The 13,648-nt window shown below is 42.1% G+C and overlaps 1 protein-coding gene across 2 annotated transcripts in view; it reads right to left on the bottom strand.

Moving 5' to 3' along the window:
* The window catches only part of COL18A1 (collagen type XVIII alpha 1 chain), a 145,138-nt gene that overhangs the window by 116,432 nt on the left and 15,058 nt on the right, over positions 1-13,648 (bottom strand). Inside the window, exon 1 of one of the 2 annotated variants that reach the window (XM_083416349.1) lies at positions 4,871-4,972. The exons of the other annotated variant lie outside the window; for it this stretch is intronic. The gene's annotated coding sequence lies outside the window, so the exon portion shown is untranslated. Of the gene's footprint in view, positions 1-4,870; positions 4,973-13,648 lie in introns of those variants that run through there. 2 annotated transcript variants of the gene reach the window in all.

Here is a 13,648-nt window from a genome sequence, read left to right as displayed (position 1 = left end):
AAATTAACTTATGGAAGAAAGATCATGTCTAACAAACTTGACTTCCTCACTACTTAAATCTCCCACATGCTCTATGGGAAGCGTGCCGCATGTGTGGCAGAATTCAGAAATTCATTCTTGCTTATACCCGTAAGTGCAACATGAAGGATCCCCGATACTATGAGCATTCCTCTTTTCCATTCAAAATTCAGCTGTACAAAATTACAAGTGATACTCTTGGGAACTAATAATAAACATGATCCTGCCTTGATGCAGCAAGTGGGAGATGGTCTTTTGTTCCCTTCTGGTTCTAGGACTTTGCTATTAGCTGGATATGGGTGAGGATGAAAACTGTCAAAGGATATTATCTGTATCTCAGAGTTACTGCAGCCAGCAATGTAATATAGGGTAGTATTCACCAACTATGTCCTTTCAGCACAAAACATTAGGGCCAGCACAATGGGATGCCCCATTCCCAGCTTCTACCTTCATACACACCCTGTGTCCTTCCTAAATCTGCTCCAGAATATTGGACAAACCCCTAGAGCTGATTTAGGGGGCACACAGGGGAAGAGAGGGAGAGACTATTCCAATGCAGAAGCAGAAATCTTTGTGCTGCTGGAATAACTATGTTTGATCCCAATCATAGTTTCAAAAGCAGAACAATGTACAGTGGTACCTCGGGATGCGAACGGGATCTGTTCCGGAGCCCCGTTCGTATCCTGAAGCGAACGCAACCCGCGTCTGCGCGTGCATGGATCGCGTTTCGACGCTTCCGCGCATGACGTCATTTTGACCGGCTGCGCATGCGCGTGCAGCGAAACCCAAAAGTAACGCACTCTGTTACTTCCGGGTCACCACGGAGCACAACCCGAAAATACTTAACTTGAAGCACATTTATCCCGAGGTATGACTGTAATGTTATACTACTACAGTATAGATTAATTATAATATTTCTACTAGAAATTAATAATGCCAGTTCACAAGGCACTCATGTCATCACAGGGAACTTCATGCTTTGCTTAGGGTAACTATGTTCTTTACAAATGAATTCAGAGCCAGTGCACACGCAATATGCAGTTACCATATGAAGCTTTAAATCACATGCTGCAGCAGCTGTCTCCACCAACAAATAATGAAGCATCAGCTTGCAAATTTCTCCATGACAGTGCAGGAGACATTTTTACACACTTGCAGTGGTATAAAAACTCATGAACATAGGGTTTATTTTCCAGGACTCCCTAGCCACTGAAATTGCAAGTGGAAAAAGTCTTCTCCTTTTTATATACCTAGACCCTAACATCATCCATCCCATAAAAGGGTGCCAAATATAAAGTTTCCAAGATTACCCATGAAGGAGTATTTTCAGATAAAAAAAGCTTGTTGATTATTTATAGGAGCTAAAAGGTGTGTCTTATAGTATAAACCAGGCTTCCTCAACCTCAGCCCCTCTAGATGTTTTGAGACTACAATTCCCATCATCCCTGACCACTGGTCCTGCTAGATAGGGATCATTGGAGTTGTAGGCCAAAAATATCTGGAGGGCCAAGGTTGAGGAAGCCTGGTATAAACTATGGTCTAGAAAATTAAATCCTCCTTCCAATGTTTTTGAGTGCCCAATGAAGTGGATAAACCTCACAAATAAACTTCCAAAGTGACTCATTAATCTTTTGAAGTACACTTGGGAAAAACAGAAAAGAATTTTATGAAGCATGTAAGTTATCCATGGCAAAATATCTGTTTTAAGTTTACTATCCTCATCCCAAATACTAAGTAATGCCTATTGAGAGAGATATCTGTTATCAACCTGTTTTAATCCAATTTAATCATTTGAGAGGGTTGGACTAGATGATCCATGGGATCCCTTCCAATTCTACAGTTCTATGAATAGCTCAGCTGGTTAGAGCATGGTGCTGATAATGCTAAGGTTGCAGGTTTGATCCCTGTATATTCTTTCATGGCAGGAAGTTGGACTAGATCAGGACTAGTATAAACCAGGCTTCCTCAACCTCTGCCTTCCAGATGTTTTGAGACTACAATTCCCAGCATCCCTGACCACTGGTCCTGTTAGCTAGGGATCATGGGAGTTGTAGGCCAAAAACATCTGGAGGGCCGAGGTTGAGGAAGTCTGGACTAGATCCACAGAGTCCCTTCCAACTCTACAATTCTATGATTTCTATGAACCAAAATACCTCCGGGCAGGCACCAACAAAACTGTCAACTAGAATATAAGCTCAATAGTTTACTAGTGCCCACTAGCATTGATTTAGATTTTAACTGATTAACTGAACAGCCAAAATACATTTCATATTAGGCAGCTGTGTGTACAACTAGCACAAACCTTGGAGAAGTTGTTAATGTAACAAGGGCCAGGGAACATGACGGACAGACACAACCATAAGAGGGGGAACAGTACAAAGGAAAGTAATTTTGTTGTCCAAAACTTGGCTGATAAAGTTGCTGCTTTGTTTTCTACGACTGGGTGCTCGACTTCATTGAGCAGGTGATGTGAAAGTGTGTGAGATGGGGGAGAAGAGTGAGATTTTAGGGACTGGGTGGCATGATGAACGGAGTCTATTAAGAGAGTATGAGAAAAAAGAGATACTGCACATTTCTTATGAAAGGTTTTGTTAGCAAGTTGTACTGATCCCTGTGGATTTTTGAAAAGAAGTAGCTATAAATTGACTTGTCTTAAAATGCCCAAATATGAAAACGCACACATCTTAGTACATGCAAACGTGATTAAACAGATTGAAGCACGTCATTCATATACTGCTGAGGAAATGGATTTAAAAGAGGATGAGACTATTAGTGGCTACTAGCTACTAGTGGCTATAGGGGCTATGTCCTACCTCCACTGTCGGAAGTAGTATGGCAATAAATGCCAGTTGCTGAGAATGTCAAGGGGTCAGAGTGCTGCTGCTGCTGCCGCTGCCCTCAGATCTTGGCTGCAGGCTTCCCATAGGCATCCCATAGTTGGCAACTGGGAGGATGCTGGACTAGATGGGCCTTTGACCTGATCCAGCAGGGTTGCTCTTCTGTTCTTCTTAAGTTGTTTTCTAATTAGGGGCCTTTAAAATGGCTTTGGGATAACTTCATGGCTAACTTAAAAATGCACATAAGCTGCTTTAGATAACAAAGTTTGCAAACAGGTGATCTGGTTTCAAATTCCAACACAATGCATTACTTCCCCACATTTAAAATTAGGATAATTACATCCTGTGGTTAAGGCTGATGGGGGGCAGAGTACACTAACAGTTGGGTGCTATATAAATTAACAACACATGCATCATATAATGCTGCCTAAGCCTTCCAGAACAAGAGACGGGTCTTAATTTAATGTTTGAGAACTGATGGGTGCATGGAGGGATACTCTTAATGTAAATCGTGCCAGTAGTCATGGAACCATAATACAGTATTACGCAAAAGAATTGGCTCATTGGGTTTCTTTTCACATGTCACAATGCTGCCATTGTTCTGCTGACAATTGTTAATTATCTAGAAGCTGAAAAGCCTGGTATTTCCAGCCTACAGAAATGGTAAATTTGACTTATGGCAAAGGTTCCTTCTGTCCAATAGGTAGGAGGGCAGGTATAAAGGGTTGATTTCTCTTCCAACTCAGATACATATTGGTGAACGCTTAACAATGTGATGTGTGAACCCTTATTTGGATGGTCCAAGAATAAAAGGGTGGGGGAGTATCAGCTTTGCAGTCTCCTTTTTCATGTTTTGCCATCTAGCCTCTAGGTGAACTTTGTTCCCTTCCTTCTTAATTCTCTGGAAATGTGTACCTAAGATTTTAATTTGTCTCCATGTTGAAAGTAGTACAGTAAAGATTCTAATGTATCTTTCTGCCACTTTTAGGGCACAAATAGCTATTAAAAGATGCAGAAGAAGCAGCGCTGTGATTGGTCACAGCAACACATTTTTAGGAGAGGTAGATTTACAGCATGTGCTCGTGCCCACCAAATTTATGAGGGGCAGGGAAGGTCAACAGTCTGTTAGCTTCAATAATAAGTGAAGTAGAAAACCCTACCAGAAAAGGAAGAATATTACACACTATCCAAACCCTCATGTACCAGCAACGTTTTCCCACCAGGAATGCTACCTATCGAAAGGTTATTGCCCCAGCCACCTCAACTTTGCTTTTCCCCTTTAGACAATGTGAATGTTTGGTTGCCAATTGTTCGCAAGCACCCATGAAACAAGAAAGCTTCGCAACAGCTAGCATCAGCATTTCCCGTTCAGATGCACAGAGCATGAAACAGACTGCTCTCAAATACAGTTGACAAGCAGGACTATTTGATAGTTAGAGCCAGTCCATTGGGCATTACATGAAGGATGCAGATGATTCCCGTCCCATGTCCTGCTCCGATTAGTGTTTCTCTTCCTTTTGTTAGTACCAAAGCTAGTGCTGCATTAAACAAGTAGCCGTATTCATGTGACAGCCCTTCTGCTTCTTTGAACATCCCATAAGCATCCTCATCCTGGCGACTTCTGCTCTGCCTACTATTACAGAATAGACACACACTCTCACCACCATCACCATCATTCAACATAAAACCACATATCACCGACTCCTTGATAATGTACAACCCCAGATATTTCTCATGGGAAAACGTGGTCTGCTTACTTAAATGCGATTGATTTATGATGAGCTGGGTCTCTTGAGGTTTCAGATTGGGAGCCTTATCCCAGCCTACCTGAAGATGCCAGGGACTGAACCTGGGACCTTCTGTGAGCAAAGCAGATGCTCAACCACTGAGCTATATAGTCCTCATAGACAAATGTCTGAAAATAGCGAATTACTCCCCTGAATGATAAATAAATATGCTTCTGCAGTGCTGGCTTTAAACATTTTCACACCTTTAGTGAAAGTAAAAAATGATACCTTCTTTCTCAATTCTTTAAACTGGACTTCACACACTGTTTACATCAGAAGCCTGGAGGCAGAAATTATATATCCCTTCTGCTGGATTTGCTGACTTCCACAACCCCTTCGGCACGGAATCAGGCTTATTAATAAAGAGGCAGACTACAAAGTCCAGAACCAAACAGAGGAAAAATAAACATGAACAAGCTGAAAGTGAAATGATTAACCATTGCCTTCAGGTGAACAGCAAAGCAGAAGGTAGTTCTGGCAACAGACTTACTAAGAGTTAAGAAGCCCCCTTCCCATGCATTTCAGCAGCTAATGCCTTAAGGGTGAGAAATACAATAAAGGTGGATTGTTTCGAAATTTATGGTGATAACTGTGACTTAGCTGTTAAGTTATATCTGTAGTAGCTTGCTCTTCCTGGGATATATCCAAGGAAGAGCAGATGCACTATATGGGAAGCTCCCCTTTTAGGTTTTCAAGAAATCAAAGTTCCCAATTGCACATAAGGGCTAAATAATGTTCACCTAAATCAGGCTTAGGCAAACTCGGCCCTCCAGATGTTTTGGGACTACAATTCCCATCACCCCTGACCACTGGTCCTGTTAACTGGGGGTGATGGGAGTTGTAGTCCCAAAACATCTGGAGGGCTGAGTTTGCCTATGCCTGACCTAAATCTAGTGAACGTGCACAGACTTGAGGACAAGGTCTTCTTGCCACCATGATCCTACTTCTTATCATCCCCCCTTTAACCCTATGAATTTATTCATCCTGAATTAATTTCTAGAGTATCTGTCCATGACCTACTCTCACAGAGAATAAAGTTCTTCCAAGAAATCATAATTCCCAATTGCACATACGGGCTCACTAAATCTAGTCAGGTCCCCTAGAAGTGACTGGGGAAGAAATTATTCAACAATAAACCCTAATGAATTCAATAATAATCACTAATGTATGCATATACCTACCAGTGATGGTAGGTATATGCATACAATGTTGCTATTCCAAAACAAAAGCAAGCCCCCCCCCAAAAAAACACTCTTATTTCAATGCCACAGTTTCATTTTCAATTGGAAGGGAGGAACTATTCTTATACACTTATTTGCACAGGACATTTTGAATTTAATGAACACCTTTCCTCCAATACTGGTGTACATTTCAGTTAAAGAAGAGAGTGGATTTTCCCACACTGGTGCTGCTTTCTGGACTCTCTTTGCAAACAGAGAAAGTGCTGGAGCCAAGGAGGTGGTACAGCACTGGCACCACATACCATAGCAAGACTCAGTGACTGTCATCGTCATTCTCAAACATTAATCCACGTTGCTAAGCAACGAGCTAGGGAAGAAATGCAGTACTTTCGGATTAGCGTCTAGACTGCCTGACCTTTCCCTTGGTTTTTCTGGATATAATTGGCACAAAAATTCTGGGCCCATGAGTAGATAGCCATTTTAAGGAAAGTAAATTATTTGTAGTCCTAAAGGGCAAGATTTAAGGGCAGGAAAAGGGAGGCAGGAGGCAGCCTTGCATCTAAAAAGGCCATTAAACTCTACCTGTTTTAGGAAAGTGATGTGCAAAGAAGAATTTCAGGCCTTGCAGTCCGGCTGCCAAGATTTTGATTTGCCCAGCAACCAACTCTAACAAAGGGTTCTTTCACTGAAGGGGATAATGTCAACTCTTCAATTAGCAAAGAAAGAACTGAAAGAAGATTATTACCTCCAGTGCTGCCGGGGTGGTGGTGGAAATCGCCTCCCCCTGACATTTTCATTAACTTTTTTAAAAAAAATCAATGTGACTAAAAAAGGGCAAGAAAAGATAACGTTGGCTTGTAGTTTCTCATTCCTAACTTTCATGTATTGCTACTTCTTTAGTATATTACATTTATTTACACACACAAGCAGCCCCAAGAACTTAAAATCGGGTACGTTGTGTAGTTTGAAAATAACTACGTACTTTCAATTTCAGTCATCCTTGGATCAGGGGCTGGACTTTCTGCCTTTTCAGCACAACTCAGAACTTCAGCATATCAGAGGCTAACAGTAAATCCTGCTGGGCTACACCCTACGCTGTGGCTTGGAAAGGTTGGATAGCCATATAAAGTGAAAGCTGACTAATGGTGGAAGAAGACAGTTCATCCAATATGGAATAAAGAACTCGACGGCTGATGCTTGTTTTAGAATGGAAGTCCTGGATCACAATACTGTATGTGTTTAGAAGGAGAAAGTTCAGGTTGTCAAAGTCTCAGGGCCGACCCACCAATGAGACAACTGCCTCGGGCGGCAGGATTTACAAGGGCAGCAGATCCAGCCTCCAAGGAATACATCACCCACCGCTGCTGCCACACACGCCTTGGAAGCCAGATCAGCTGCCTCTACTGCTGCCTGCCCCCAATTCCATTTCTTGACCCCCCCAGGGAAGAGGTGGGGGGGCTGCCCTCTGGGATCTCCTGGGCTATGTACCCACCCAGCGTGATCCAGTGGGCCCCATAATGGTTTTTTATTTAAACTTCAACCATCAGGTAAGTCTGAGTTTATTCCTCCTCCCCACCCCCTTGTTCCTGATGTAGATCTTCACTCACTCACCCCTTCTTCCTTGGCGCCTGGGGGCATTTTGTGTTTTGCCTCAGGTGCCAAAATGTATTGGGCTGGCTCTGCAAACCTAGCAATAAGTGCTGGATGGCACTGGGAGGTTCTGACCATCACCGCTGCCACCTTAAATGGGATCCTTAGTACAGCCTTCCACTGCATGTACCGTATTTCAGTCAGTGTGGTGCAGGCATGACTCTATGCCACATACTGGCTATTTATGATGGGGAGTGCAGAGTAACTGGGGCATGGAAAAACAACTGAGGCTATAGTATACAATCAAGAATTCCTGTGCTGTCCATATGGACTTGTCAAATCTCAGATACAACAGACTTCCCAAAAGATATATGGGTAGCCAGAAGGAAGACAGGTATCCTCAAAGCCAAAGAATGTTGCAGTGGCACTCTGGGATCAGTGCCTGGGCCTAGAGTTGTTCCCAGCTGTCTTTTGAATACAGTGGTACCTTGGTTTACAACCATAATCCGTTCCAGAGGACTGTTGCTTTCACCAATGGGGCTTCCAAAAAATTTTTGTTCGTAATCCCAAAAAAATGGGTTGTAATCTAAAAAAAGATTGCAAACCGGGACACGCACTTCCGGGTTTGACGTGTTCGTAATCCAAAACATATGCAAACCAAGACGTATGCAAACCAAGGTACCACTGTATCTCCAAGTGAATACTTTGATCAAGTAGCACAACGAGGTCAAGCCCTTTTGATTATTCTGGATTTCAACCAATGAATAGTCGGAGGGGGAAATTCAGGGTCACTTCACACTATAATTCTAACAGGAAAATGCTCCAGACCCATCTTGTAAACTGGCTAGAACCAACATTTGAAACATCTCTCTTGAAAGTGGCATGGCATTAATTACATGGATGCATTTAATGGGCATGTTCTTATTATGTAACTAGCAACCATGAGGAAGACTGAGTAGACTTGGGACCATGAGGCTGGGGAGAGATAATTCAACTCTCTCTCTCTCTCTCTCTCTCTCTACCACTGTTCACACAAAATTTCCTTCTCTGAAGCTGTTATTTGCATTTCAAGGGAAGTTCCCATTGGCCATGGCTAGAAGAGAGTGCTAAACTCCCCCTCCTTTTCTACGGTCCCTAGTCTGCTTGTAACCTTCCCCTTGGCTGCTATTTATGTAACAAGAAACATGGACATTCATCACATTCGCACAATTAAGGTCATATCTAGTTTGGCCTTGAGATTCACTGGAAGAGGTACAAATCATGATGTCCTTGATTCATAACCTGAGGATAAAATGAAAGCAAGGTATAAATAAGCAATTAAATCTTCTCCATATGCTTATTTTCAGTGAGTGACGGACATATCACAAGTGCTTTTAAAGGATACATTTCGGATAAAATTCCACTTAAAACTAAACCATTTGCCCACAGTTTCCTTAAGTGCATGCACACACACACTACACTTTTCCCTGCCACCTGCGACTAAATAAATAAATGCACTGTTAAACTTTGGACAAAATGGTTCTGGAAGGTGAATATCTGCTTTGTGCCCTTATCTGCATTTCCTGGGGAAATTATCTCCTTTTGCATAATCCTAAAAAAACACAGAGTTTGGCTACCATGTCAGTGGACTTAACATACGGTGACAATGATCGCTAATTAATAATTTGAAACCTCTTGCCTCAGAACTAAGTAAAGTCATATGATCTGTATTTAGAGGCACTTTCCTTCAAGCATTATCAGACACCTGATTAACAATGTTGTCAGCGTTTTCCCTGACAGGGCTCCAATGCCTTTAACAGTTGCATAATGAGATGAAAATTAGTTTATGAAGCTTTTTCATGGACATGAGATGCAGTAATGAGAAATGCTTCAACCTCTGAATACCTGCTTGTTTGTTAGTTGTTGAAGGTCCAGGATACCCGATTTCTAGGATACCCTATTTAAAGAGGAGAGAGGAACCCTACAAGAAAGGGCCACTTTGTCTTATGGGCCAGGAGAGCAAGGTCTGCTTCTTATTCCAGAAAGCCCTTGCATCATGAAGGAACAAAAAGCCAAGGGGAAAATTGTATTTCACCTGAGATACCTACTCCTCAGGTTCTTTATCAAGACCTATTCAAGCTTTCCCTTCATGTAGTTTTTATGACAAGGTGCCACCAGGCATGTTCCAGGGAATCAGTGATGAGGATCTCCTACATTTTTATTCAAAAGGGAACAATAACTATTATCTGTATGTTTTACACCATGATGACAGCAACAGTTGGATGATGCCTTGTGCTTTTAACATCTGTATGGCTGGCACAAATTAAACAGGGTAAACCTTTTACACTATGGAATACAATTATGGAGAAGTTCCACCTATTGACATTCTGTCTGTCAGACATATTGTTACTTGTGTGTGGCCCCCAGTTTACTTTTGGGCTCTATGCTTCAGCATAGCAACCTGTAATACTCTGAATGCTGATATTTTATCTTCCCCACCTACCAATGAAGTGCATGTGGAAGTTTGTTCTGTAAAACAAACAGGATGCACTATGTGTTTTCTTTATTACATTTGATATTTGTTTAAATTTTGCTCATCGAGTATGTGTGGTGGTATAGGTAACAGATCAGGCATGGCCAATCAGATGTTGTTCCAACTATCTCTGACCACTGGTGATGCTGGTTGGGGTTGATAGAAATTGGAATCCAACAATATCTGGAGGGCCACAGGTTTCTCATCGCTGCAACAGACAGTGGAAACAGCCTAATAAAAGCCTACATTTGACAGCTATGAATCAAGTAGTCGTTGGCAATTTAGAAGACAAACAATAGGGATGTTTTAGGAAATACTGTTAAGCATGTGGATGTTTAAGCGGGCATTAAGTCATTTGAATCTGCAGTTTTTGCTAACAGAATTGCTACTTATCTGTTTCAGTTGCTTTACATACCCAATGGTGCAGGAAAGAAGCCATTTTTGATCAATAAATTTACCAGGAATGTGTCTTGGACTTCTTTTACATGGGTATAGAAAGTATTTTGTATGAGTAGAACAATGGTTTTGTTAAAGATCTGAGAATGATGTGGCTACATACAGAATGCTGGGCTAAATCTTCCGTTGACCTGTGAAAATATTAGCGTTACCCAAGCACTACTAAGGGGGGATTCCAGGGGCAAATTCCATATTCTTCAAGAGAATTATTAACGTCACTGGGCTCATCTGTTTTGAGTATACTACTCTGCAAAGTTGAGAATGGGCTAGACAAGTTGCGGAGGGGTGGGGAGAAAAAGATTAAATGCATTTCAAAACAGTGACTTTTCAATGGGCTGGTAGGAAAGACCGTAACTCGGTGGTAAAGCTTCTGCTTTGCATACAGATAGCCCCAGGTTTCAACCTTAGCATCTCCAGGTAGGGCTGGGAATGGCTCCTGTCTTAAATCCCTAAGAGCAGCTGCCAGTCAGTATAGACAATATTGAGTTGAGTGGACCAAGCATATGAATCAGTGTAAGGCAGTATGTTCCTATCATGTTATGGATGACAAAACATACCTAGAATTAGTTCTACTTAAAAATTATCAAGGCCACAATGGCACCTTTTAGCCTTTCTTCTATTATGGCAGGGGCAACAAAATCTATAGCCAGATCAGGGCAGTCAGAAAGCAATATTCCAAGAACGCAGCTGCATCCAACAAGAGTTGATTCTAGCAGCTGGTGAGACACCAGATAGTCCATGAACAGCACAGCCTTTGTCCTTCAAATGCCTGGGGTGAAATATAAACTCCTTAATACCTCCAGCACACCTTTCCTTTTTCACTACCTGCTACAGTGAATGCTTTCTTTTCCTAGACTTAATCTAAATGAGAACAGTCAGTTCGCTGCCAGTTCCTGCAACTTCATGAACCTCGAAGACATAGCAACATGAAATCATCTGGGATAGTATACCAGGTAAATTAAATGTGTTTCTTGAGAGCTGAATAATGACATAAAGGGTACAGCTTGCATTCCCAATGCACTTTGCATTTTTGGGTAAACTCAGGAGATAATCAGCAAACACTTCAGCATACTTGCCTCTAGTCTCTAAATATGTCACAGCTGTCCCCTTGCTCTTAAAAGCATTTCTGGGGAGCATTTCTCAACAAGAAAGAATGGAGATTTTCCTAGTTACTGAATCTGCACTGTCCATAGATTACATAGTTAGAACTAACCATGAAGATCATCTAACAGTCTGTTCCATTACGCCTCCTATCCCTACCTCATCATAAAGACTGGGGCAGAGGTGTGAGGCACTATATTTTTAGGGCCGCAGACAACACAGGAGCAGTGTTAGAAACTCAGATATATAAGCTAGGTGCCAAATGGCTCCTTAAACTAGGGAAACAGTCGTCAAAATGGAATGCCTAGCTGCCATTATTGGGCCAGACAGCTCAAAAGTTGTATTTTTCAATACATATTTTTGGTTCCTGAAATTCCTTATGATTGTGTAGATAAAACACAATTCTACAGGATGCGTTGCTGGTGTGTGAAAACAGTCAAGATCCAAGGATCCCCAGGTATGCACCTCCAGATGGTGGAGACATCAGACACCATTCTGGAGCCCAGGCATTTTCACTTGGTCACAAGTGGCTGATACCCAGGTGCAAAATGTGCCTGGTGCCTCGCCTGGTGAATTTCAAATTCTGCAAAGGAGCAAAGAAACCTTCCATCGTGCTTGGTCACAGCTCAAGCTGAGAGAATCCCCCTACCCCATAGCTACCGGTTGTTATCACTGAGGCCACCAGAAATAGAGGAAATAGCAGCCCTTAACCATTTTCCATAATCCATTTAACATTTCTTACTGACTTGACTAGAGCTATGCTTTTTTAAATTAGATGCCATAAGTAGCCCTCTGCTACAGGATTCTTACAATGAACATCCAAACATGTTCCAATAATGATCAGCATGTATGCTCTCACCAGATAGGACAAGGAAGGCTTCATTTTAAAGGCTGCATATGCTGCAGTAGTCCCCTGAGTCCCACATCCTTGAAGCATCAGCTACAATAAAAATGCTGCAAGAATGAAAGAGCATGACTCACACTGGACCACAATTTCCCTGGAATAGCAATTTCCTTGGAATAGTCCCAATCCAAGAGGTCTCCTGGGCTTGGATGTAGGAAGCCCAGTTTCAAACCTCCATTCAGAGTCAATTCACATTTTACTCTTCCGGCACAGTCCTTGATGAACTTCAGTTGCATTTGTGAGCCGATTACACTGAGAATTCTGCCAAAGGAGATATGAGGGTAAGTGGGAATGAGCTATCACAAAAGTAACCGCTTGATTGTAAGAACAAGGCTACGGTCTCTACAAGATGCAGCCTCACTGTATTTAGGCTCATTACATGGATGCATTTCAGAAATTCCAGAGCCTCTCTGCTTCACTTTTAGCAGCGAGAAAGAAAAGAAGTGTTCCTCTAACCACAATTTCTGCACATTCCCATCCCAAGGTCAGTCTCTGTTCTTGGGCTCATGTTATGAGTCATCCTCGTTAAGAATAATTTCACAAGCCTTGTTCTCATGGGTCATACTGTACAACAAGGAGACTATTTCTGGGTCACTAGCATTGGAATCTGGACCTGCCACTGTGTTGTCCCTCTGCTGCACAAATAGGATCAGAAGCCATCTCTCTCCCACAGTGGAGAAAAGTATTTTGGTCACTAGCACAACTTAAATCTCCCCTATGTTGATGGGAACCCACTCTGACAATCACAAGAAACAAACAAAAAATATGCAAGCAGCTACAATTTACAAACGTGAACACCCAGAGTCAAGTATAAGCAGCTGTCCCATAAGGTAGCTTATCAAAAATATGCCAAGGGCACCAGCTTCACCAAGAAATTGAGAAGCCTGTTGGAATAACCAATAGCCAATAATTTCCCACACATTCATACCAGAGAATATTATAGTAAGATGAGGGTGAAATCTGCCCTGCACTAACCCGATGGCAGAAATCAGAGCAAAGGTTTTCAAATTGTGTTTCTGGGAATCCTGGAATTCCTTAGCAGGAGGATCAGTAATGGTGAACAAGCTTAGCAGCAGTACATCGTGGAAATAGGTCAGGGATGATTCCAGGGGTAGCCAACACTCCTCTCATTACTCTCCCAGCTGTCAGTCACAGCATATTTGTTTTTAATGAGCATAACAATCCTTGCTCCCGTAATAATGGCCTTTGCTACCTCTTTGCTCTCCTAAACTAGTTCTTTTGGGGAGTTGCCTCTGGAATAG

The sequence above is a fragment of the Podarcis tiliguerta genome, assembly GCF_965153285.1.
Source record: "Podarcis tiliguerta genome assembly, chromosome: 1".
Classification (NCBI taxonomy): domain Eukaryota; kingdom Metazoa; phylum Chordata; class Lepidosauria; order Squamata; family Lacertidae; genus Podarcis; species Podarcis tiliguerta.
The sequence above is the reverse complement of the archived record's forward strand: the minus strand, read 5'-3'. Positions and strand labels throughout refer to the sequence as shown.